The 25,751-nt window shown below is 39.7% G+C and overlaps 1 protein-coding gene and 1 pseudogene across 12 annotated transcripts in view; one reads left to right on the forward strand and one right to left on the reverse strand.

Annotated features, from left to right (window-relative positions):
• The window catches only part of COP1 (COP1 E3 ubiquitin ligase), a 277,450-nt gene that overhangs the window by 227,740 nt on the left and 23,959 nt on the right, over positions 1–25,751 (reverse strand). The window contains exon 1 of one of the 12 annotated variants that reach the window (XM_049634008.1): positions 17,468–23,203. The exons of the other annotated variants lie outside the window; for them this stretch is intronic. The gene's annotated coding sequence lies outside the window, so the exon portion shown is untranslated. Of the gene's footprint in view, positions 1–17,467; positions 23,204–25,751 lie in introns of those variants that run through there. 12 annotated transcript variants of the gene reach the window in all.
• The window catches only part of LOC125926007 (dnaJ homolog subfamily A member 1-like), a 111,958-nt pseudogene that overhangs the window by 27,514 nt on the left and 58,693 nt on the right, over positions 1–25,751 (forward strand).

A 25,751-nucleotide genomic window follows, 5' to 3' on the forward strand; every position in this document is an offset into this window, starting at 1 on the left:
TTTCAAACTTAGCTCCATGCTCTTAACCACTCCACTATTCTATATTAATTCCGGATACTGCAAGTTAAATACCAAGTCGTACCAACATAACCACAGAGTTCTGGCTAACAAAAGGTAGTTATCAATCTGAGAGGCCACTATCTACCAGAAAAAGACGAAGTCTTGTAAAACGAGATGTCCCTTTATCCTTGCCTCTTTTTCCTTCTGAAACCTCTGATAACGTCTCTAGAGATACAACAGCCATCTTCTGACCAAGAAGACAAAAAATGGTAAGCTAGAAAAATAGGATACTGTTCCTTGATGACATCCTTGAGCAATCTCATCATCTATGGATTGCTTATCTCTGGACTTCACATTACATAAGAAAAGTAAATTCTCACTTGTTTAAGGCAGTATTTATCAAGTTTTCTGTTACTGGCATACAAATCAGATCCCTACTGACAATACATGACATTTAAATTATAAAATGAAAATTCACCCACTTCTTCAAGAAAAATTTCCTGGGCATAACTACTATCTTAGAATGTGAAACCATATAGGGGCGCCTGGGTGGCTCAGTCGGTTGAGCATCCGACTTCGGCTCAGGTCATGATCTCGCGGTCCGTGAGTTCGAGCCCCGCGTCGGGCTCTGGGCTGATGGCCCAGGGCCTGAAGCCTGCTTCCGATTCTGTGTCTCCCTCTCTCTCTGCCCCTCCCCCGTTCATACTCTCTCTCTCTCTGTCTCAAAAATAAATAAACGTTAAAAAAAAAATTTTTTTTTTTAAAAGAATGTGAAACCATATTAAAAAAAAGTTATAAAATCAGAACATTGCACCTGCTCAGAGTTTCACCACATACAGTGTGTTGGCTTAAATGGCACTGGTTTTCTCAGCCTCTCTGCTGGAATGAGAAAAAAGAGCTCTCCTAAATGCGGGGATTTGGTCATTTCTCTTTTGAAACCAAGTCCATCTTGCTCCTGTTTGATAGAGTTAAGAAAACAGGGTTGGGGGTTCCTCCCAAGAGCGTGTGGATGCACTGTGTAGGCTGATCCCAGCTGTGGATGAAGGGTTTTGAAGAGCAGATGTGGAAAGGGCAGATTTTACTTCACAAGTACAGTTGGTCACTGGCGGCTGAGGCAGATGTCTTAAGGCTCAAAACCCAGAGTGGAAGGTACGTTTATGCCCTCTCCTTTTTTTAAAGACTTTTTTTTTTTTTTTTTTTTTTAGCAGTTTTAGGTTTGTAACAAAATTAACAGGTAGGTACAGAGATTTGCCATATATTCTCTGACCCAAACACATGCACAGCCTTTGCCATTATCAACATCACTCACCAGAATAGTACGCTCCCCCCACCCCCCACCACCAGCCCCGGGGATGAATTTAAACTGACACATCAAAATCAACAAAGTCCACAGTTTACCTTATGGTTCACTCTTCATGTTGTACATTCTATGGGTTTGAACACAAGTATAATGACATATATTCATCATTATAATACAGATTATTTCTCACTCTCCTAAAAATCCTCTTTGCTCTGCCTATTCATCTCTCTCTCCTCATCCACAATCACTGATCTTTATCTTGCCTCCACAGTTTTGTCTGTTCCAGAATATCATATTTGGGATCATACAGTATTGTAGCGTTTTCAGATTGGCTTCTTCTGCTTTGTAATATGGCTTTCGGATTTCTCCACGTCTTTTCAAGGTTTGATAGCTCATTTCTTTTTAACGCTGAATAATCTTCCACAGTCTGGACGTACCACAGTTTACTTATCCATTCATCTACTGAAGGACATCTTGGTTGCATCCAAGATTTGGCATCTATAAATATAGCTGTTATAAGCATTCAAGTGCAGGTTTTTGTGTCTACATAAGCTTTTAACTCCTTTGGGTAAATATCAATGGGTGCCTAGTTAAATTATACGGCAAGAATATGTTTAGTTTTATAAGAAATCACCCAACTGTCTTCCAAAGTGGCTACACCATTTTTTCATTCCTACCAGCAAAGAATAAGAGTTCCTGTTGCTCTATAACCTCCTCACATTTGGTGTTGTCAGTCCTCTAAGTTTTAGCCATTCTAATAGGTATACAGTGACACCTTGTGGTTCTGATTTGCATTTCCCTGATGACATATGATGTAGAGCATCTTTTCATATGCTTATTTGCCATCTATGTATTTTTTTTTTTAATATGAAATTCATTGTCAAATTGGTTTCCATACTATGTGTCTTTTTTGGTGAGGTGTCTGTTGAGGTCTTTGGTCCATTTTTTAAATCTTATTATTTTTAAGAGTTCTTTGTATATTTTAAATAAAAGTTCTTTATGAGATATGTCTTTTACAAATATATTTTCCCAATCTGTAGCTAATACTTCCGTTTCTTAACAGTGGGTTTCATAGAGCAGAATTTTTTTTTTAATGTTATTTACTTATCTTGAGAAAGAGAGTGAGCAAGTGCACACAAGTGGGGGAAGGGGCAGAGAGAGAGTTAGACAGAAAATCCCAGGCAGGCTCTGTGTGCTGTCAGCATAGAGCCTGACACAGGTCTCCATCCCAAGAACCATGAGATGGTAACTTGAGCCGAAAACAAGAGTCCAACCCCGCATACCAACTTTTTAAACAGCTCTTCTAATAAATCATGTTTAAAATTTGGGGAAAAATGGAGCACCTGGGTAGCTCAGTCGATTAAGCATCTAACTCATGATTTCAGCTTAAATCATGATCTCAGGATTCATGAGATTGAGCCATGCGTCATCAGGCACTGAACTGACAGCATGAAGCCTGCTTGGGATTTCTTTCCCTCTCCCTCTCCCTCTCTCTCTCTCTCTGCCCCTCCCCACTCGTGCATGTGCTCCCTCTCAAAATAAATAAACAACAACAACAAAAAAAAGATTTGGGGAAAAAGACCTTTCTGTTCCCAAAGTAAGTATGTTTATAAATTTAAGTAATAATACCATCATATCTGTTATGCTGCATTAACTCAGGCTTAGAAGCAAGATGCAGAATGTCTTAAGAGACTGACCTTAGTCCAGACTTCCATCAGTGCCACCAATGAACATTTTAAAGTTGGCCCCAGCACGTAGAAGAATCAACTGTAAATACCTATCAATACTTTCTCAGAAATTCCAAAATTTTTAAACATTCATACATTCAACAAATTACATATTAGGTACTGACTACATATCAGACACTGTTCTGGATACCAAGGGCAAAGAAGTGAATAAACAAAAATCCCCTCATGGTTCTATAATCTAGTGGGAAAGACAGACAATAAACAAGATAAATAAGGTAGACCTTATATGATAAGGTTAGATAGAGACAAAGATAAGGAAAAAATTAAGCAGGGGAGGAGGATAGGAAATGTTAGATTGGGTTAGACAGAATAGTAAGAGAAGCCTCAATGAGAAGCTGACATTTGAGTAACTATTTCAAAGTAAGAGGGAAACAATCTACACAGAAATCTGGAAAAACAGCAACCAAAAAGCAAGTACAAATGCCCTGAGGCAGGAGTATACCTGATTATGTTCAGACTAGCAAGGTGGTCAGTGTAGAGTAGAATAACCAAGTGGGAAAATACTAAAGATCAGGCCAGAGAAATAATAAGGGGCCATATAAAAAAAACAATAAATTAAATTAAATTAAATTAAATTAAATTAAATTAAATTAAATTAAAAGGGGGGGCACCTGGGTGGCTTAGTCAGTTAAGCATCCGACTTTGGCTCAGGTCATGATCTCGCAGTTCATGGGTTTGAGCCCCACATCAGGCTCTGTGCTGACAGCTAAGAGCCTGAAGCCCACTTCAGATTCTGTGTCTCCCTCTCTCTCTGCCCTTCCCCAGCTCGCACTCTGCCTGTGTATGTCTCTCTCTCAGAAGTAAATACACATTAAAAAAAAACAAAAAACAAAAAACAAAAAAACCTCTCTTGAAACATGTTAAGGACTTTGGATTTTACAGTGAATAAAACAAGAATTTACTGGACAATTTAGAACAGAATGGCCCAATGTGACAAAGTGATAAACCAGATCACTCTACCTTATACATTGAAAGAAGACTAAAGGAAAGCAATTGTAAAACTAAAACCTCTTATAATAATTTAGCTGAGAAATGACACTGGATTAAATGACAGTAGTAGCAGTGAAGGTGATGAGAAGTGATCAAATTCTGATATAATCTGAAGGCAGATATTTGGTTTGCTACGGATTAGATATTAGCTATGAGAAAAATGAATCATGGATTTTAAGCTGTAAACTGGAAGAAATTACAGTATGTTTATTTCACAGAGAGCTCTAGCATTCATTAGTTTATTTAAAAAAAGAGAGAGAGAGAGAGGACTACAATGCATGTCCTATCGTGTGTTCCTCCAATACCAAAAGTTGTATGCAGTACCTAAAAATTACCATCAGATGAGTTTAAACAGAAGTATTTAAGGAATGGCTTCTGAGTAACGTGTGAATTAAGAAAGTTTCCATTCTTTTTACCAGAGCTAACTTTTTTTTTTAATTTTTATTTTTGAGTTAAAGAGAGCAAGCGGGGGAAGTACAGACAAGGTGGGGAACAGAGGATCTGAAGTGGCTCTGCACTGACAGCAGAGAACCCAATGTGGGGATAGAACTCACAAACTGTGAGATCATGACCTGAGCCAAATTCGGACCTACAACTTTCTAACTTTGAGTCAAGTGTTAAACCTAATCTTGTTTTCTCATTTGTATAACTGGAATGACAGTTACATCACACAATCACTGTACTGATTAACAAAATATCTATGAAGTACTCAGTACAATTCCCGGTATGCAACATTCAATAAATAGCAGAATATATGAAAAGAGATGATGGAACAATCTATATCAGTGATAGAAACTTGACAAGAGTGGTCCACCCAAACTAAAAACTTCAAGGAATTCCTACTAGAAATAGGTAAAATAAAGGAAGATGAGGACTGACCAACCATTCGTCTTCCCAAGAAAGGGATGCAGTATCACAGGAAATAGAACACAGAAAAGACTCTAACAATAACAAAACACCACTACCTCTTTCCAATTTTGAGGGGCAAGAACATATTCAGAGTGGGTTTTGGGCAAAACTGTAAACAATCCATTCAGAAACCCTCCTCTCTGCCAATCTATAGCAATCAAGGAGTACGAGCTCAAAGCCCTAAACACAATACGGGCATAGCACGGATGTGAACTGGCAGCCAGGCCAGACATTACAGATACCTAAATTTTTATACAACCTCAAAAACGTTGCACAGATGCCCCAAAAATGTTTATAGATTCCCCCAAACTCTTTATGGACTCCTGATACAGTGGCATCACAAAAAGAGGGAAAAATAACATGGCTTAAAGATCTGCTGGGACTGTTCATGCCTCCCACACCACATAACACAAGTAACTCTTATAAATCAAGACAGAAAATCCAATAGGAAGGGTGTCTGGCTGGCTAAGTCGGTGGAGCTTGTCACTCTTCATCTTGGGGTTGTGAGTTTGAGCCCCATGCTGAGTGTGGAGAGTACCTAAAAATAAAATCTTTAGGGACACTTGGGTGGCTTAGTCAGTTAAGTGTCCAACTCTTGGTTTCAGCTCAGGTCATGATCTTGTGGTCTGCAGGTTCAAGCCCCACATGGGGCTCTGTGCTGACAGCTCACACAGAGGCTGGAGCCTGGTTCGGATTCTGTGTCTCCCTCTCTCTGCCCCTCCCCTACTCCCACTCTGCCTGTATCTCTCAAAACTAAATAAACCTTAAAAAAATTTTTTTCAATTAAAAAATTAAATCTTTAGGGGCACCTAGGTGACTCAGCCTGCTGAGGGTCTGACTCTTGATTTAGGCTCAGGTCATGATCCCAGGGTCGTGAGATAGAGCCCCACATCAGGCTCCATGCTGAACGTGGAGCCTGCTTAAAATTCTCTCTCCCTGTGCCCCTCTCCCCCGCTCGCAAGCTCTCTCTCAAATAGATAAATAAATAATAAACAAATAAAATCTTAAAAGAAAAAAAATGGGAAAAAATGTGAATTCCTAATTCACAGAATTCACACACTGCCTTTCAAGTATATGAAAAAATGTTCCAACTCAGTAGTAATCAAGAAATGCAAAAAAAAAAAGAAGAAGAAGAAGAAGAAGACGACGACGACGATGATGACGACGAAGACGACAAGGGGGGCGTGTATCGGGGTGGCTCAGTCAGTTAAGCATCCGACTTTGGCTCAGGTCATACCTGTGGTTCGTGGATTCGAGCCCTGCATCACGCTCTGTGCTGACAGGTCGGAGCTTGGAGCCTGTTTCAGATTCTGTGTCTCCCCCTCTCTCTGCCCCTCCCCTGCTCACGCTCTGTCTCTCCCTCTCTCAAAAATAAACATTAAAAAAAAAATTTTAAAGGGGGCATCTGGGTGGCTCAGTTGACTAAGCAGAGTCTGACTCTTGATTTCAGCTCAGGTCATGATCTCATGGTTTGTGACTTCGAGCCCCATATCAGGCTCTACACTAATAGTGTAGAGCCTGCTTGGGATTCTCTCTCATCCTCTCTCTCTGCTCCTCCCCTGTTATAAATAAATAAATAAATAAATAAATAAATAAGTAAGTGTGTATGTATGTATATGTATATATGCATATATACATATACTAAAAAACACAACAAAATAACAATTCATCACCATTAGGTATTAGAACACTGGAATACCAAGTATGTTAGGTAAGACATGAAAAACAAGAATATTCATGCAGAGATATTCTAGCAAGCAACCTAGACTGAGTATTCATATATTTATGACCAAGCAACCCCACTCCTGAGATTACATGTAAATAGCTAAAGACATGTAAATAGCATGCTATTACATGTAAATAGCAAAGCACTTGATTATATGTATGTAATATGTGTATTTAAATGCATATACACGTATGGACGTAGGTATTTACATAAACATATGTGGCTGTGCATATGCTTATGTGTGACTGCATGTCTGTGTAGAGTCATGCATGAGGACACTTGAAACAAGCCACACACTTATGACAGCAGGGAATTAGAAGAAGCCCTAATGCTCATAATAACTACAATAAAGAAGCAAAATGTGCTTGAATATACACTATAAAATTTCATGCAACAGTCAGAAGGAATGAACCAAAGATACATGGAGGCATGGCTAGATGCTTTGTCAAGTGAAAATAGAAATGAAAAGGAGATCTGTGGCATAATGCAATTTATATAAATGTAAAACACGCAAAAAAATATATTTCACAAGGATACATGTATTCAAAGACATACATAAATCACCAAGTCAGGAGAATAAAAAATGAAATGGCGAAAGTAATAAAATCTCTTATTCAATAGGATCTAAGAACGTCATCAACAAGATGTAACATTATACCAGTAAAAAAGAAACAACTCTGCTAATGAATAGTAATTTTATTTACGTTTCTCTAAAACACTCTTTTAGACTTCAGTTTTATCAGATACCACTACTGTGAAAAAAAAATACACACATACATATAATTAGAATTTTCCTACAAAATTCTCATTCTTCAGAGTCTAACTTTTCTGAATCACTTTTGACTAAGTTACTGATATCCAGATTTTCCACACAGTATTCTCCTTGACTTTGGTGAGGTGACATTTATTAAGAGAATCCTACCGGTACTGGGATCTTAAGTCAGGTTTACATTTAGCCAGCTAACCTACATCTGACTCCAGCTTCAGGAATGTTGCTAAACATGTCTAATTCACCACATCCCAGAACCTCCTCCACCCTTCACTCCCACATACAAATTTTTAGTTCATAGGAAATAAAACAATAATTCACAATTGTCTCAGAGAATTTCTTCCAATCTGCTGAAACCTAGTCAAGTTTTGAGGCAGGCATTTTTTTATGTTTACACGTCTATATGAAATGACCACATGAAGCTACATCCAACTGCCACGTAGCAAACGGGAATTTTTTTTTAGTTCTATAATCTATAAAACATAGTCCAATTTTCAGATATGTCAAAGTGTAAAAAAGAAAAAGAAGTTCAATTTAGAATAAAAAAATGTGACAAAGTAAACCAAAGCAAACAAAACAAAACAAAACAAAGCGTTGGATGGGCCAAAGGACAATGTGAAACACAATGCCCTCACTCCGTACTTGAGGTGAAAACTTAACTGTAAGTGGACTTACCCTCTTGCTATGTACACTTAGAAAACAAGAAGGGGAGGAGGACTGGACACTAGGCAGCACAGTATTGAGATCTCTGAGGCAAGGGGAGCAAATGAAGTGAACCCTATCCCAGACCCAGCTTTTTGCCTTCACCGAAAGCTTCACAAGCCAAAGAAAGGAGAAACCAAACAGCACCCCAATCTCACCAAGTCCAGTAAGGATAAAGGGGAAAGACTTTACAGGGCAAGACACCAAAGAGGAAGCAGACGCAAAGAAAAAGAATTCTAGAAATCTACACAGGGTTCTCAAGTCTGTTGTTGAATACGAGTCCTACGTGCCCAGGGTAAAACTCTACAAGATCAGTTAAAAATGGCCAGGAAATGATAAAGCACAGGGTATTTAATAGAAAACCCAGAAGAGTCATTAGCGTGGAAATAAACTGGCTCTAGAAAAATGGCTCCTCATAACCCACCCTCAAAACAATTTTAAATTTATTTATAACAACTGCATGCGAATCTACAATTTTCTCAAAACAAAAACTTTAATTACAAAAAAATTAACTAAATTAAAGAACATAATACTCAAAAGGATCAAACTGATCTGCAAGGAACTTTACTTACTGCCAGAACAAAGTCCAATACTCTCTGTAGAGAAAGAAAGCAAAATCCAGCATTCAGTAATGGCAAGTTTATAATGTCGACTATCCAATAAAAAAAATTACGAGACATGTACAACAGTAGGAAACTGTGACCCATAAAGAGGAGGAAAACCACTCTAGAGAAACAAAAAGACAGTTAATAGAATTAGCAGAAAATTCTTGAAAACATATATTACAAATATGTTCCATAATTTAAAAGATCACAAAAGTTTAATGAGGAAAACAGAAGATATACAACGGACCAATTAAAAGCCTACAGGTTAAAAATACAGTGCCTAAAAACATAGCAAAAGACGTGCACTCATAAGAAAGTAAAATATAAAATTCCTAGAAATTTTAAAAACACATCAAACACAAAGGATTACTTCCACAAGCTCATCAATACATGAAACATAAGTTAAGGAAGGAAGCCATGAATGTTTGAAGATCGGCCAACAGACATTATCTAAATTAAAACATAAAAAGAAAACAAAAAAAGAAGACAGAAAATCCAAGAGCTCTTGTGAAGACCTTTCCATACCCACCTCCAAAAACTAAAGGCAGATATTATTATACTGCACAACCTTAAGCTTGCCAAAGGGTTATCTATGTCATTTAACTGCATGTAAAAACCACCACTGCAGGGGCACCTGGGTGGTTCATTTGGTTAACTGTCTAATTCTTGGTTATGGTTCAGGTCTTGAATGACGTTATGGTTATGGGATTGAGACCCCCCCCCCCCAAACACACATTGGGGATTCTATCTCCCGAGCTCTCTCTCTCTGCCCCTCTCCTTGCTCTCTCATTCAAAAAATAAACCTTAAAAAAATAAGTAAAAATCAACACTGCAGAACACATACAAAAAACTATTTTTTAAATGCCACTATTTTGAATTTATAAAGCACACATTTGTCAAGGGTGATATCACAATCAGTTTGACTCTCAGGTTACATTTTTAATCAGTAACGTATTTATAAATTCCCTAATATTTGTATGTATTCCCTGCTTCAAAAACAGCATCCAAATTTACTGACTAGTACACAATATAATCTCAAAACTCTTCAATAAAACAGTGAGTACACTGTTGAATCCATGTAGATCTTGGTACTGACACTAACTCCATTATGCTGCAACAAAATGTTTCAACTGCCTCATAGTAGTTCTGGTTCTAACTAACCAAACATTCAAATCTTTCAAAGATTAAGTACTAAAAACATATCATTACCAAGATAATCAAAGCAAGGTACAGGGGCGCCTGGGTGGCTCAGTCGGTTAAGCTTCCAACTTTGGCTCAGGTCGTGATCTCGCAGTCCATGAGTTCGAGCCCCGTGTGGAGCTCTGTGCTGACTGCTCAGAGCCTGGAGCCTGTTTCAGATTCTGTGTCTCCCTCTCTCTGACCCTCCCCCGTTCATGCTCTGTCTCTCTCTGTCTCAAAAATAAATAAACATTAAAAAAAATTTAAAAAAAAAAGCAAGGTACAATCTAGAGTCATTTAAAAAAATAAAGAGTGGTTATACCTCATCTAAACCAAAGAACCACTTTCATAGTTTGATACCAAATGCTAAACCTTAGCAATTCTTTTCTGTAATTCCGTAATTCACAATGTATTTGTACATGTATTATATAATCTAAACCTCACAATTCTATACTAGAATATTACTAGATCTTAACTTACCAAGAAAACAGACTCTAAGTCATTTATTTGCCTAAAGTTAAATTTCAGGGCTTCTAACTCTTAGTCCAGTGCACTTGCACTACGCTACAATCTCAGAAGACAAAGGAAACAAACAATACGCGGCACTATGACTATGAAAACTGTCAGCACATAGAAAATCTTAGAAGAAAAATTATTTCGAATATACAAAAACTTATGTGGGGCACCTGGGTGGCTCAGTTGGTTGGGCGGCAGACTTTGGCTCAGGTCATGATCGCACGGTTTGTGAGTTAGAGCCCCGCGTAGGGCTCTGTGCTGACAGCTTGGAGCCTAGAGCCTGCTTCAGATTCCGTATCTCTCTCTCTCTCTCTGCCCCTCCCCTGCTCATGCTCTCAATAATGAATAAACGTTAAAAAAAAATTTTTTTTTAAACTTATGTTCATCCTTCAAGGCTAAGACATCCAAGCAAAAGTCAGTAGCCACAGGAATATTTCTTCCTTCCTCTCAAAATGTCCAAAACTTCCAATTTCTCTATCTTCCTCCTTCCCCTTCTACCAGTAGCCATGTAAGCATCCCCAAGCCATCCTCTATTTTCAACTGGCCCCAGAGAATTTCCTTGAAAAACAAGGAAATGGGGCACCTGGGTGGCTCAGTCGGTTAAGCGGCCGACTTCAGCTCAGGTCACGATCTCGCGGTTCGTGGGTTCGAGCCCCGCATCGGGCTCTGTGTTGACAGCTCAGAGCCTGGAGCCTGTTTCCGATTCTGTGTCTCCCTCTCTCTGACCCTCCCCCGTTCATGCTCTGTCTCTGTCTCAAAAATAAATAAACGTTAAAAAAAAAAGAAAGACAAGGAAATGAGTGAAAAGGAGAAAATAAATCTCAAATCCTCCTTTCACACCAACACTGGTAACATGAGATCCTCCACACCAACCTTCACAGACAGCCGTTCAGTTCCAGCCTCTGTCCCATCATCACACTCCTTCCTACTTTCACTTGATACGATAAAATGCCCTAAAAAAGAACTTTAATCTTTTTTTCAAAAGTAGAGATTATATTTATTTGGTATTTCTACCTAACCTATCTCCATTAAGACCTGGGTTTAATGTCTTATGTCACATATTCCATAAACAAAGACAGAGCATGCAACTCTTGATCTCAGAGTCATGAGTTCAAGCCCCGCACTGGGTATAGAGTTCACATACGTATATACATACATACATAAAAACTTTTAAAAAAAAGGTAATAGCCCAGTCGGTTAAGCGTCCAACTTGGGCTCAGGTCATGATCTCATGGTCCATGGGTTCGAGCCCTACATCAGGCTCCACGCTGGCAGTGCGGAGCCGGTTTGGGATTTTTTCTCTCTCTCTGCACCATCCCCCCCCCCGCCCCCCATCACTCACGCTTTCTCTCTCTCTCTCTCAAAAATAAAAGGAACGAAGGAGACTCAAAACAGCTTTCTTCTCCTAAATGTCTGTTTATTTATTTTGAGGAGCAGAGATTTTAAAAGGATAAGACCACAATGGGCCAGGAAAGAAAGGACATGATGATTACTAATACCAGTAACAGGCGGGGCACCTGGGTGCTTCAGTCAGTTAGACATTTGACTCTTGATTTTATCTGACTCTTGATTTCAGCTCAGGTCGACGGCTGGGTCAGGTCATGGTTCCTGAATTGAGCCCCGAGCTGACAGTGCAGAGCTGCTTGGGATTCTCTTTCTCCCTCTCTCTCGGCCTTTCCCACACTCACACGTGTGCACTCTCTCTGTGTAAATAAATAAAACTTGAAAAAAAAATACAAGTAACAGGCATGAAAAGATAAAGTGGAGGGGCGCCTGGGTGGCTCAGTTGGTAAGCGTCCGACTTCAGCTCAGGTCATGATCTCACAGTTTGTGAGTTCGAGCCCTGTATCGAGCTCTGTGCTGACAGCTCAGAGCCCAGAGCCTGCTTCAGATTCTGTGTCTCCCTCTCTCTCTGCTCCTCCCCCACTCACACTCTGTCTCTCTCTCAAAAATAAATAAACATTAAAAAAAAATTAATAAAAAAAATAAAGTGGAGCCAATCTCTGGTATTCACCAGAAATAAATAAATCAATAAAAGTAGCTTGGATCGGGAAATCAAATATGGCCAAGAAGTGTTACTACTGATTCCCCCAGGATGAAAATTACCCAATACACTCTCAATCTTGTCCTGGATGTTATTCTATTCACACATTCCCAGGACTCCTCCTTAAACAGAGCATTAATTCTAACTATCATCAAAGGCTTAGAATTGGAGAATTTTCATTGGGTTTATATACATTTAAGATAGGTGGAAGAATTAGGACAATGACTTCATGGGGGAACACCAGGACTAGGCCTCATAGGATCTAGAGGGTTGGATTCAAGGTGGATCTACAGACTTCAGCACAGCAGTACAGATCTTCACTAGTGCTCTACCATTAATGTAACTAACAGCTTCTATTTTCTGCTATCAAGAATATCAGTTTGCAATATACAGTCCTTCCAACAATACTACATCAAGAACTTTAATCAAAACAGTCCAATTCAGGTGTTTACTTATTTCAAATTCCTAATACAGAAAACATGATTGACCCAAAACATCCTTTCAAGACAATTCCAAGATGATGTAATTGTTATATTTTAGTCACACTTCAGAAGAGGCCAATCACAGACCAATCAACTAAAGAAGATACAAGTTCACACAGAAGAAAAAAAACGTTGCCTACAGAGGAGGGGCTACAGAAACAGAAATCTCTATTGTAAGGAAGTAGGGACAGGAAGGTGTTCCATATCTTACATGGACAACACCCCTAGCCCATTATCCAGGAATAAAAGACATCTCTAAGTTGCATGGAAGAGGTGTCATTTATATCCTTATGTGGATTTTTTAAAGTAACTTTCTTTAAAAATTGTTTTATTGTTTTGTTTTACAAATACAGTACTGAATTTAAATTATAATCTAATTAAATTAGCCTTCTGTTCTTTTTTCTTTTTTAATGTTTATTTTTGAGAGAGTGTGCACGCACACATACTTATGGGGGAAGGGCAGAGAGAGGGAGACAGAGGACTCAAAGCAGGCTCCAAGCTGTCAGCACAGAGCCCTATGCAGGGCTCAAACTCACAAACTGTGAGATCAGGACTTGAGCCAAAGTTGGACGCTTAATGGCCTGAGCTCCCAGGCACCCCTAGCCTTCTGCTCTTGAACTTTTGAAAACCCCAAAACTATAAATAACACATACTTGCACAGAAATTGCATTCAACCAAAAGGTGAAAATCTGGACAGGACAATGACTTTTCTCTGAACTTTACTTTGGCTATAAAAAAGTATATTGTTGACTGACTCAAGTTAATTATTAAAGATCAAAACACAACCTTCAAAAAGTAGTAGCAGAAGAGCCAGTAAGTCCATAAAAAGATGTTCAATATGGGAAAATAAATCAAAGCCACAATGAGATACCTGACATGCACTACACTGACTGTAATCAAAAAAATTTTAGAGGGGCGCCTGGGTGGCGCAGTCGGTTAAGCGTCCGACTTCAGCCAGGTCACGATCTCACGGTCCGTGAGTTCGAGCCCCGCGTCAGGCTCTGGGCTGATGGCTCGGAGCCTGGAGCCTGTTTCCGATTCTGTGTCTCCCTCTCTCTCTGCCCCTCCCCCGTTCATGCTCTGTCTCTCTCTGTCCCAAAAATAAATTAAAAAAAAAAAAAAAACGTTGAAAAAAAAAAAATTTTAGGGACACTTGGGTGGTTCAGTCGGTTAAGCACTTGACTTCAGGTCATGATCTCGCCATTTGTGGGTTCAAGCCCCACATCAGGCTCTGTGCTGACAGCTAAGAGCCTGGAGTCTACTTCAGGTTCTCTCTCTATCTCTATCTCTCTCTCTCTCTCTCTCTCTCTCTCTGCTCCCCTCCCCATTCACATTCTGTCTCTCTCTCAAAAATAAACATGAAAAAACATTTTAAAAATAAAATATTACCAAAAAAATGAATATTGTATGTCTAAACAACCCACAGTTCAAGCAAGAAATTACTAAGTATTTTCAACTGAATGAAAATTAAAAGATACCTCTAATGCAAGGATTAGAAAAGGCCAAATCAGTTATCTAACCTTCCATATTCACAAACCAAAAGAAGATGAAATTCAAAACCGAACAAAATAATAAAAATAAAACCAAAAATTAGTAAAATGGAAGATGGACAGGGATGCCTGGGTGGTTCAGTCCACCTCTGGATTTCGGTTCAGGTCATAATCTCATGCTTTTTGAGTTCCAGCCCTGTGTCAGGCTCACTGAAAGTGAGGAGTCTGTTTGGAATTCTCTCTCTCCCTCTCTCTGCCCCTCCCCACCACAGGCACACACACTCACTCATTACCTAAATAAACTTTAAAAAATAAATTAGAAAATAAAATGGACAAACTATATAGAAAATTAGTAATCCCAAAATGAGTAATTTGAAAAAAATAATAAAATTAATAATCCTCTAAACTGTTCAAGAAAAAAAAAAGAAAACACAAATTACCACTAGCAGGAATGAAAAAAGCAGTATCCCCCCAGGGTAGGGCCCCTGGGTTCAGCTTAGACTCTTGATTTCGGCTCAGGTCATGATGTCACAGTTCGTGGGATCAAGCCCCAAGTCTCATAGGGCTCCACACTGACAGCAGGGAGCCTTCTTGGGATTTTCGCTCCTCCCCTGCTCACATGCACTCAAGTGTGCTCACTCTGCCTCTCAAAACAAATAAATAAACTTAAAAGAAAAAAAGGGCACCATCCCTCCAAATCCCATAAACATCAAAATGTAAGAAGAGAGGTGCCTGGGTGGCTCAGTCGGTTAAGTGTCCGACTGTGGCTCAGGACATGATCTCGCCAATCAGAGTTGTAGCCCGACATCGGGCTCTGTGCTGACAGCTCAGAGCCAGGAGCCTGTTTCAGATTCAATGTCTCCCTCCCTCTCTCCCTCTCTCTCTCTCTCTCTCTGCCCCTCCCCCTGCTCGTGCTGTCTCTCTCTCACTATCAAAAATAAATAAAAGTTAAAAAATAATAAATAAAAGTGTAAGGAAATATTATGAACTTTATGTTAATAAGTTCAATAACTTCGGTGAAATGGACAAATCCCTTAACAAACTACCAAAGCTCACTTAAGACATAAAGAACAGTTACTGGCACAAAAACAGACACTCAGGTCAATGAACAGAACAGAGAACCCAGAAACGGACCCACAAACATATGGCCAACTAATCTTTGACAAAGCAGGAAAGAATATCCAATGGAATAAAGACAGACTCTTCAGCAAATGGTACTGGGAAAACTGGACAGTGACATGCAGAAGAATGAACCTGGACCATGTTCTTATACCATACACAAAAATAAACTCAAAATGGGTAAAAGACCTAAATGTAAGATAGGAAGCCATCAAAATCCTCGAGGAGAAAGCAGGCAAAAACCTCTTTGACCTCAGCCTCAGCAACTTCTTACTCAACACATCTCCGGAGGCAAGGGAAACAAAAGCAAAAATGAACTATTGGGACCTCATCAAAATAAAAACCTTCCGCACAGCGAAGGAAACCATCAGCAAAACTTAAAGGCAATCGACAGAACGGGAGAAGATATTTGCAAATGACATATCAGATAAAGAGTTAGTATCCAAAATCTATAGAAAATTTATCAAACTCAACACCCAAAAAACAGATAATCCAGTGAAGAAATGGGCAAAAGACATGAATAGATACTTCTCCAGAGAAGACATCCAGATGGCCAACCGACACATGAAAAAATGCTCAACTTCACTCATCATCAGCGAAATACAAATCAAACCACAATGAGATACCACCTCACACCTGTCAGGATGGCTAACATTAACAACTCAGGCAACAACAGATATCGGTGAGGATGTGGAAAAAGAGGATCTCTTTTGCACTGCTGGTGGGAATGCAAACTGGTGCAGCCACTCTGGAAAACAGTGTGGAGGTTCCTCAAAAAATTAAAAATATAACTACCCTACAACCTAGCAACTGCACTACTAGGCATTTATCCATGGGATACAGGTGTGCTGTTTCGAAGGGACACATGCACCCCTAATGTTTATAGCAGCACTATCAACAATAGCCAAACTATGTAAAAAGTCCAAATGTCCATCAGTGGATGAATGGATAAAGACGATGTGGTATAGGGGTGCCTGGGTGGCTCAGTCGGTTGAGCATCCGACTTAGGCTCAGGTCATGATCTCACGGTCTGTGGGTTCAAGCCCTGTGTCGGGCTCTGTGCTGACAACTCAGAGCCTGGAGCCTGCTTCAGATTCTGTGTCTCCCTCTCTCTCTGCCCCTGCCCCGCTCATGCTCTGTCTCTCTCTCTGTCAAAAATAAATAAACATTAAAAAAAAAAGAAGAAAGGGTGCCTGGGTGGCTCAGTTGGTTGAGCGTCCGACTTCGGCTCAGGTCATGATCTCACAGCTTGTGGGTTCAAGCCCCGCGTCGGGCTCTGTGCTGACTGCTCAGAGCCTGAAGCCTGTTTCAGATTCTGTGTCTCCCTCTCTCTCTGACCCTCCCCCATTCATGCTCTGTCTCTCTCTGTCTCAAAAATAAATAAACGTTAAAAAAAAATTTAAAAAAAAAGAAGAAGAAGAAGTGGTATATATATACGATGGGAGTATTACACGGCAATCAAAAAGAATGAAATCTTGCCATTTGCAACTATGTGGAAGGAACTAGAGGGTATTATGCTAACCGAAATTAGAGAAAAACAAGTATCATATGACTTAACTCATATGAGGACTTTACAACACAAAACAGATGAACATAAGGGAAGGGAAGCAAAAATAATATGAAAACAGGGAGGGGGACAAAACAGAAGAGACTCATAAATATGGAGAACAAACTGAGGGTTGCTGGAGGGGTTGTGGGGGGGGGATGGGCTAAACGGGTAAGGGGCATTAAGGAATCTACTCCTGAAATCATTGTTGCACTATATGCTAACTAATTTGGATTATGTAAATTTTTTTTTAATTTTAAGAAAAAAAAAAGAAAGAAAGAACAGACAGCCCTTTGATCATACATTGGTGAACTGTACCAAACACGTAAGGAAGAAACATACCAATTCCATACAAACTCTTTCAGAAAACAGAAGAGATGACATTTAGGGTGGCTAGGTGGCTCAGTAGGTTAAGCATCTGACTCTTAGTTTTGGCTCACATCATGGTTTGTGAGATCAAGCCCTGGAGTCCAGCGCTGTGCTGACATCACAGAACCTGCTTGGGATTCTCTCTCACTTCTCTCTCTCTGCCCCTCCCCTGATTTCTCTATCCCTCTCAAAATAAACATTTAGGAAAAGAAAAAGAAAGAAGAGATAACATTTCTCATCTCCTTTTAGAAGGGCTTTACACTGTGTGATGGGCTGAAATCTGTATGTTGAAATCCTAGCCCCCCAGTACCTCCAAATGCGACTGTATTTAGAGACTGAGCATCAAGGAGACAATTAAGGTTAAATGAAATCATATATTAGGCCCTAATCCAATGAATGATGTCCTTTTAAGAGATCAGAGACGGGGCACCTGGGTGGCTCAGTCAGTTAAGCATCCAACTTCGGCTCTTAGGCCCATGGGTTCGGCCCATGTCGGCTCTGTGCTGACAGTGTAGAGCCTAGAGCCTGCTTCAGATTCTGTGTCTCCCTCTCTCTCTCTGCCCCTCCCCTGCTCACACTCTGTCTCTCTGTCTCCAAAATAAATAAGCATTAAAAAAAAAAAGTAGGGGCACCTGGGTGACTCAGTCGGTTAAGCATCCGACTTCAGCTCAGGTCATGATCTCACAGTCCATGGGTTCGAGCCCTGCATCGAGCGTTGTGCTGACGGCTCAGAGCCTGGAGCCTGCTTCGGATTCTGTGTCTCCCTCTCTCTCTTCCCCTCCCCTGCTCATGCTCTGTCTCACAAATAAAAACATTAAAAAAAAAAATTAAAGGGTGCCTGGGTGGCTCAGTCGGTTAAGTGTCCAATTTCAGCTCAAGTAATGATCTCACATCATGGTTCATGGGTTCAAGCCCCACAGCAGGCTCTGGGCTGACAGCACAGAGCCTATTTGGGATTCTCAATCTCCCTCTGTCTCTGCCCCTCCCCCACTGGCACTTTCTCTCTCTCTCTCAAAATAAATAAATTTTAAAGAATTTAAAAGAATCAAAATCCTAAAAAAGAATTAAAAGAAATTAGAGGGATGCCTGGGTGCCTCAGTTGCAGTCAGTTGAGCATCTGACTTTTTGGCTCAGGTCACAATCTCATGGTTCATGGTTTTGAGCCCCACATGGTTTTGAGCCCCAGGCTCTGTGCTGGCAGTGCAAAGCCTGCTTAGGATTCTCTTTCTCTGCCCCTCCCCTGCTCCCTCTCACTCTCAAAATAAATAAAACTTAAAAAAAAAAAATTAAAAAAAAGAAAGAAGAAGAAGAGATTAGAATACAAACAACAGAGATCATGAGGTAACCATGTGAAGACAGAGCAAGAAGGTAGCCATCTGGAAGACAAGGAGAGAGGTCTAAGAACCCAAACCTACCAATACCTTGACCTTGGATTCCTAGCCTCAAACTGTATGAAAATAAACTGCTGTTATTTAAGCTACCCAGGCTGTCCATTATGTTACAGCAAACCTAGCAAATATACCTGGTATCAAAACCAAACCGTGTGTGTGTGCGTGTGTGTGTGTGTGTTTACAAGAACACCATAGACCAGTATCACTCATGAAAATTCAAAAAAAAAAAAATCCCTTTAAAAAATTAGTAAGTGGGGTATGCAAATTGGGAAAAAAAAGTAACACTGTCTTGGGGCGCCTGGGTGGCTCAGTCGGTTAAGCGGCCGACTTCAGCTCAGGTCACGATCTCGCGGTCTGTGAGTTTGAGCCCCGCGTCGGGCTCTGGGCTGATGGCTCAGAGCCTGGAGCCTGCTTCCGATTCTGTGTCTCCCTCTCTCTCTGCCCCTCCCCCGTTCATGCTCTGTCTCTCTCTGTCTCAAAAATAAATAAAACGTTAAAAAAAAAAATTTTTTTTAAAAAGTAACAGTCTTGATTTGCACGTGACACAACTGTCTTCTCAGAAACCCCATAGGTTCTACCTAAAAAACAACTGTTAAAGGAAGTAAATTTAGCAATCACAAGATACAATGGCAACACACAAAAATAAATTTTATTGGGGTGCCTAGGTGGTTCAGTCAGTTGAGCATCCAACTATTGATTTTGGCTGAGGATCTCACGGTTCGTAAGATCGAGCTCCATGTCTGGCTCTGCACTAACAGCACAGAGCCCACTTGGGATTCTCTCTCTCCCTCTCTCTCTGCCCCTCTCATGCTCTCTCTCAAAAATAAATAAAATAAATTTTATTTCTATACATTAGCAACAATTAGAAGTTGAAATTAAAATAATATTTACAGCATCATTAAAAACATGAAATACTTAGGGCTAAGTTTAATAAAATACGTTTAAGTTCCAAACACTTAAAACTACAAAATTATAAAACACTACTGAAAAAAATTAAAGACCTAAATAATTGAAGAAATACACGATGTTCATAGTTCAATGATTCAAAATCATTAAAATGTCATTATCTTTCCAAATCGAGTCATAGATTCAAAGTAACCCAAATCATGGGGGCACGTGGTTAGCTTAGTCAGTTGAGAGTCTGACTTGGGCTCAGGTCATGATCTCATGTCTTGTGAGTTCCAGCCCCAGGTCAGGCTCTGTGCTGACAGCTTGGAGCCTGGAGCTTGCTTCAGATTCTGTGTTTCCCTCCTTCTCTGCCCCTTACCCTCTCTCTCAAAAATAAATAACCATTAAAAAAAAATTAAAGTAACCCAAATTAAAATCCTAGCATGCTTTTTTGATGAAATTGGTAAACTAATCCTAAAATCCAGGTGGAAATGCAAAGGACCTAGATAACCAAAATGAGATACAGGAACAAATTTATACTGTCTGATTTCAAGATTTACTAAAATGATATAGTAATCAAGATGGTGGTATAGGCATAAGGATAAATATATAGATCAGTGGAACAAAGACTCCAGAAATAAACTCATACACATGGTTAATTAATTTTTTTTAATTTTTTTTAATGTTTTATTTATTTTTGAGACAGTGAGAGACAGAGCATGAACAGGGGAGGGTCAGAGAGAGGGAGACACATAATCTGAAACAGGCTCCAGGCTCTGAGCTGTCAGCACAGAGCCCGACGTGGGGCTCGAACTCACGGACTGAGAGATCATGACCTGAGCCGAAGTTGGCCGCTTAACCTACTGAGCCACCCAGGCGCCCCGGTTAATTAATTTTTAAGAAAGCTTCCAAGAAATTCAATGAACAAAAATGCCCTTTTCAACAAATGGGTGCCATAATAACTGGATACCCACAGTAGAGAGGAAAAATCTTCAACCCTTACCACACACAGTATATAAAAACTAACATGAAATGATCATTTATCTAACCAGGAGAAAACCATAAAGTATCTAGAAGAAATATTTAAGAAAACCTTTGAATTTCACGTTAGACAACAATTTTTTGGATGGAACACAAAAGTCATAACCCATAAGAGAAACAAGTGATACACTGGACTTAAAATTTTAAACTTTTGCACTTCAAAGACATCAGTAAAAATATAAATAGGTAAGCAACAGACTGGGAGAAAACATCACAATATGTTGGAATGATGAAAGACAACTCAAGATAAATGAGAAAAGAGAGCAGAAGAATAGAACACATTATAAAAAATATGCAGGGGTGCCTGGATGGCTCAGTCTGTTGAGCATCCATCCGACTTCAGCTCAGGAGATGATCTAGTGGTTCACGAGTTCAAGCCCCGCATCAGGCTTTGTGCTGACAGTTCAGAGCCTGGAGCTTGCTTCGGACTCTGCGTCTCCCTCTCTCTCTGCCCCTCCCCAACTTGCATTCTTTCTCTCTCTCTCTCTCAAAATAAATAAAACATTTAAAAATTTTATGAAAGATATGCAAATGAAAATAAGCACATGAAAATATGCTCAGTGTCATCAGTCATTAAGACAGTGCAAATTAGGATAATGAAATCCTACCACACACCCACTAGAACAACCAAAATTGTAAAGACTTTGAAAAAACATTGAAAGACCAAATGCCGGCAAGAACATGAACTGGAACTCTTCTACTTTGCTGACAGAAATGAAAAATGATACAACTGCTTTTAAAAACAGTTTTGCAGGGGCGCCCAGGTGGCTCAGTCAGTTGAGCATCTGACTTCCACTCAGGTCATAATCTCATGGTTTGTGAGTTCAAGCCCCATGTCGGGCTCACTGCTGTCAGCTGGAGCCCGCTTTGGATCCTCAGTCCCACTCTCTCTCTGCCCCTCCCCCACTCACTTTCTCTCTCAAAAATAAATGAACATTAAAAAAAATTAAAAACAGTTTTGTGGTATATTATAAAGTTAAATATGCACTTGGCCATACAACCCAACAATAATACACTCCTAGATATTTACCCAAGAGATATGAAGGTATGTCCACATGAATACCTGAACATGAATTTTTACAACTTTCTTTACGATTACCAAAAACTAGAAACAAAAAAAATCAAATCTCTTTAAACTGATTATATATACATATCGTGTTATATATCCATATAACAGAATACTACTTAGCAATTAAAAGAAAATATTAGTGACATACTCAACATTAAATCTCAAAAACATTATGCCAAATAAAAAAAGAGTCAGACACAGGGGTGCCCGGGTGGCTCAGTTGGTTGAGAATCTCACTTCAGCTCAGGTCATGATCTCACAGTTCCTGAGTTCGAGCCCCACATCAGGCTAGGCTCTCTGGTGTCAGCACAGAGCCCGCTTCAGATCCTCTGCCCCCCTCTCTTTCTGCCCCCTCCCAAAAAAAAAAAACATTAAAAAAAAAGGTCAGACACAAAAGACTGCATATTGAAAAACTCCCTTAATACAAAATCCTAGGAAAGGCAAAACTATAGTGCTAGAAAAATCACTGGTTGCCAGGTGTTGAAGTGGGGGGAACAGATACGTGCAAAGTGCTGGCACAAGCGAACTTTCCAGTGTAATAAAAATGTTCTAGATCTCGATTAAGGTGGTGATAATACAGACGTGTTCACTTATCAAAACTCACTGAACTACACAACTAAAACTAGTGATTTCTACTGTATACAAATTATACCTTAATAAAGCTGATTTTAAACAAAATCTCCAGGGGCACCTAGATAGCTCAGTCGGTTAAGCATCCGACTTTGGCTCAGGTCATGATCTTGCAGTTCGGTGAGTTTGAGCCCCACACTGGGCTCTCTGCTGACAGCCTAGAGCCTGGAGCCTGCTTCATATTCTGTGTCTTCCCCTCTGCCCCTCCCCCGCTCACTTTCTCACATTCTATTCTGTCTCTGTCTCTCAAAAATAAATAAGCATTAAAAAAAAAAATTTAAACAAAAACCCCCAGCCTCTGAATTTAAGGCAAAGTAATACAGTGGTTAACGTGAGCTCTGAACCAAAATGTCTGGATATAAATACGGATACCACCACTATTAACTGTATGAACTGCAACAAATTACATAACCTCTCTGTCATTTCCTCATCTATAAAATGGAAATTATGGAAGTATCCGCATCGAACAATTATCATGAAGACTGCATAGGTAATGTTAAACCATTAGAACAGTGCCTTGCAGGGGCACCTGGATGGCTCTGTCGGTTAAGCATCCGACTTCTGGGCTCAGGTTCAAGCCCAGAGTCAGGCTCTGTGTTGACAGTGGAGCCCGCAGTCCACTTGAAGCTCTGTCTCCCCTCTCTATGGCCCCCTCTCAAAAATAAATAAACATTAAAAAGAAGAAGAAGAAGAAGAAGAAGAAGAAGAAAGAAAGAACGAACGAACGAACAGTGCCTTGCAGATAACAACGGCCTATCCTAGAGCATGTATTTTATCAGGAGTACGTATACCAAGCCAATGGTTAGTACATCACATTCACTTTAGGGTGGACTTGGCATTTATTAACTTTGAATTTAAAGTATCTAAAGGAGTCCCAAAAATAGTTATCTGTAGTTTTTACTTAACCAACTTTGTCTCAATACCTCCATTAAACCCAAAATGCCGATCTGTGAAGTAACACTAAAGCCATGGAATTCCAATACAAGAGACTACTTGGGCTTGGGGTCATGTGTTCCAGCTCTGAATTTGGTGAAGGACAGCACCCACCCCAAACCGCACAGACTAGGAAGAGAGAAAGATGGGCTTCCACAGGTTAATACCAGAATTTAAGTGAACAGAAATCAGACCACCTATTATACAACCCTACTCTCTACATAGAAACAGAGACAAAAACAGTTCATGAAACTTGATTATGAAAAATGAAAGAATTAACTTGTATGAAGAGAAAACAATTTACTCTCAATGAAATATTAGTTGAGATGGTAGGAACCTATACATCTAGAATGTGGCACATACATGTATGAAGAGAGACGGCAAAGAACAAGTAAAGTGAAGGGCACAGATGGGGAAACACCACATACAAAAACAAGTCAAGAATTTAAGAAGCATTTTATTTTGTATAATACAAATTTTAACAGGAAAGAGAAGACTAATTCCACTGTTAAACTTTTTCTCCCAAGCTATAGCAGCTTTGAGGAAAAGGAATGCAGGCTAAAGTAAGTATTCAAAACAGAAAGAGGGGCGCCTGGATGGCGCAGTCGGTTAAGCGTCCGACTTCAGCCAGGTCACGATCTCGCGGTCCGTGAGTTCGAGCCCCGCGTCAGGCTCTGGGCTGATGGCTCGGAGCCTGGAGCCTGTTTCCGATTCTGTGTCTCCCTCTCTCTCTGCCCCTCCCCCGTTCATGCTCTGTCTCTCTCTGTCCCAAAAATAAAAATAAAAAAACGTTGGAAAAAAAAAAAAAACCAGAAAGAAAACCCCAGTAACAATATATACATTTAAGGAGAAAAAATGAGCAACAAGGTTTAAGGCTACAGTTACTTTAATCAATAACAATTTTTAGGGGCTCCTGGTTGGTTCAGTAGTTAGAGCATGTGACTCTTGACCTCCGGGTTGTGGATTCCAACCCCACATCAGGTGTCGAGATTACTTACAAAAATAAAATCTTTTAAAAAAAATAAAAAACATGTTTTAGAATATGATCAAATAAGTAATGTTGGTTTATAATCAGAAAAGGCTTTGGGGTGCCTGGGTGGCTCAGTCGATTAAGCATCCAACTCTGTGTTTCATCTCAGGTCATGATTTCATGGTTCCTGGGTTCGAGCCCTGCCCTGGGCTCCATGCTGACAGCTCAGAACCTGCTTAGCATGGTCTCTTTCCCTCCCCAGGGCACTTGTGCACACGTGCTCTCTCTCTCTCTCTCTCTCTCTAAAATTAACTTAAAAAAAAGATTTGTAAAAGGAAAAGGTAGCTATTAACACATTTAGTAATGAACTGCATCAGTACTTTCCTTTCAATTTATAGACCAGAATTCAAGTTGATAGTCTTTCATACGCTATTTCATAATCTTCTTTCGTTTGCTCTACCACTTCATTCACCTAAGTCTTCTGCTGACAATGAGGCAGACAACCCGCCATCTGACAGCCAGAAAGAGCATTATGAACTGCTATGATTTAATATCATTTTCTGCAGAGCATCTTTCGCCATCATTGTCACCCAAATGGTACATGCATTATAACGCAAGAGATTCATCAGGCTTCAGTTTTGCAGATTCAAGCAAGTTCTTGCCTGATGTTACTACAATAACATAATGAATTCTACAGTTTATTTCAGTAGCTGAATACACTATAACAGCTCTTGAAAATACATTTAATCCTATTTAGAAGCTCACTAGGCTTTCAATAGGCCACCTAAATTTTTCAGTTACTTTTCAGTTGCAAGAGGAATCATACACCATAATTCAGGAACTTTCAAATATTTTTCACCCTGATACCCAGTAAAACATACACTGCACATACACTGTACGTAAGTATGTAACCAAAAGTTCAAAGTTGTCTGTACCATGACAAGTTATATGATTTCTATTTTATTTCACTTATTGATAGCCAGAAAAACACAATAGCAAGAATGATCAATAGGTTTCATCTTTAGCGCTAAATGTGATTAGTAGGTAATGGCTTCCTAGAGTGCTATGTTGAGGACTCTGACATACACGTGAATTCAAAAGAATGATGTCTGCCATGGTACTAAGAAGAAGCAACGATGTCAGGATATGAAACTATAATTATATGACTAAAAGTCTCTCTCTCTGCATTAAATCATGAGCTCCTTCAGGACAGTCTATTATTAACAGCATGACATAAGAGAGGCAGTCACATATTTATTAAAGAGTAGATCTATTCAATGTAGATCCTACCTATTTTGTATTAGGCAGCTGATCAGAATTAACCTTTCCACAAGG

Source organism: Panthera uncia, chromosome F1, assembly GCF_023721935.1.
Source record: "Panthera uncia isolate 11264 chromosome F1, Puncia_PCG_1.0, whole genome shotgun sequence".
Classification (NCBI taxonomy): Eukaryota; Metazoa; Chordata; class Mammalia; order Carnivora; family Felidae; genus Panthera; species Panthera uncia.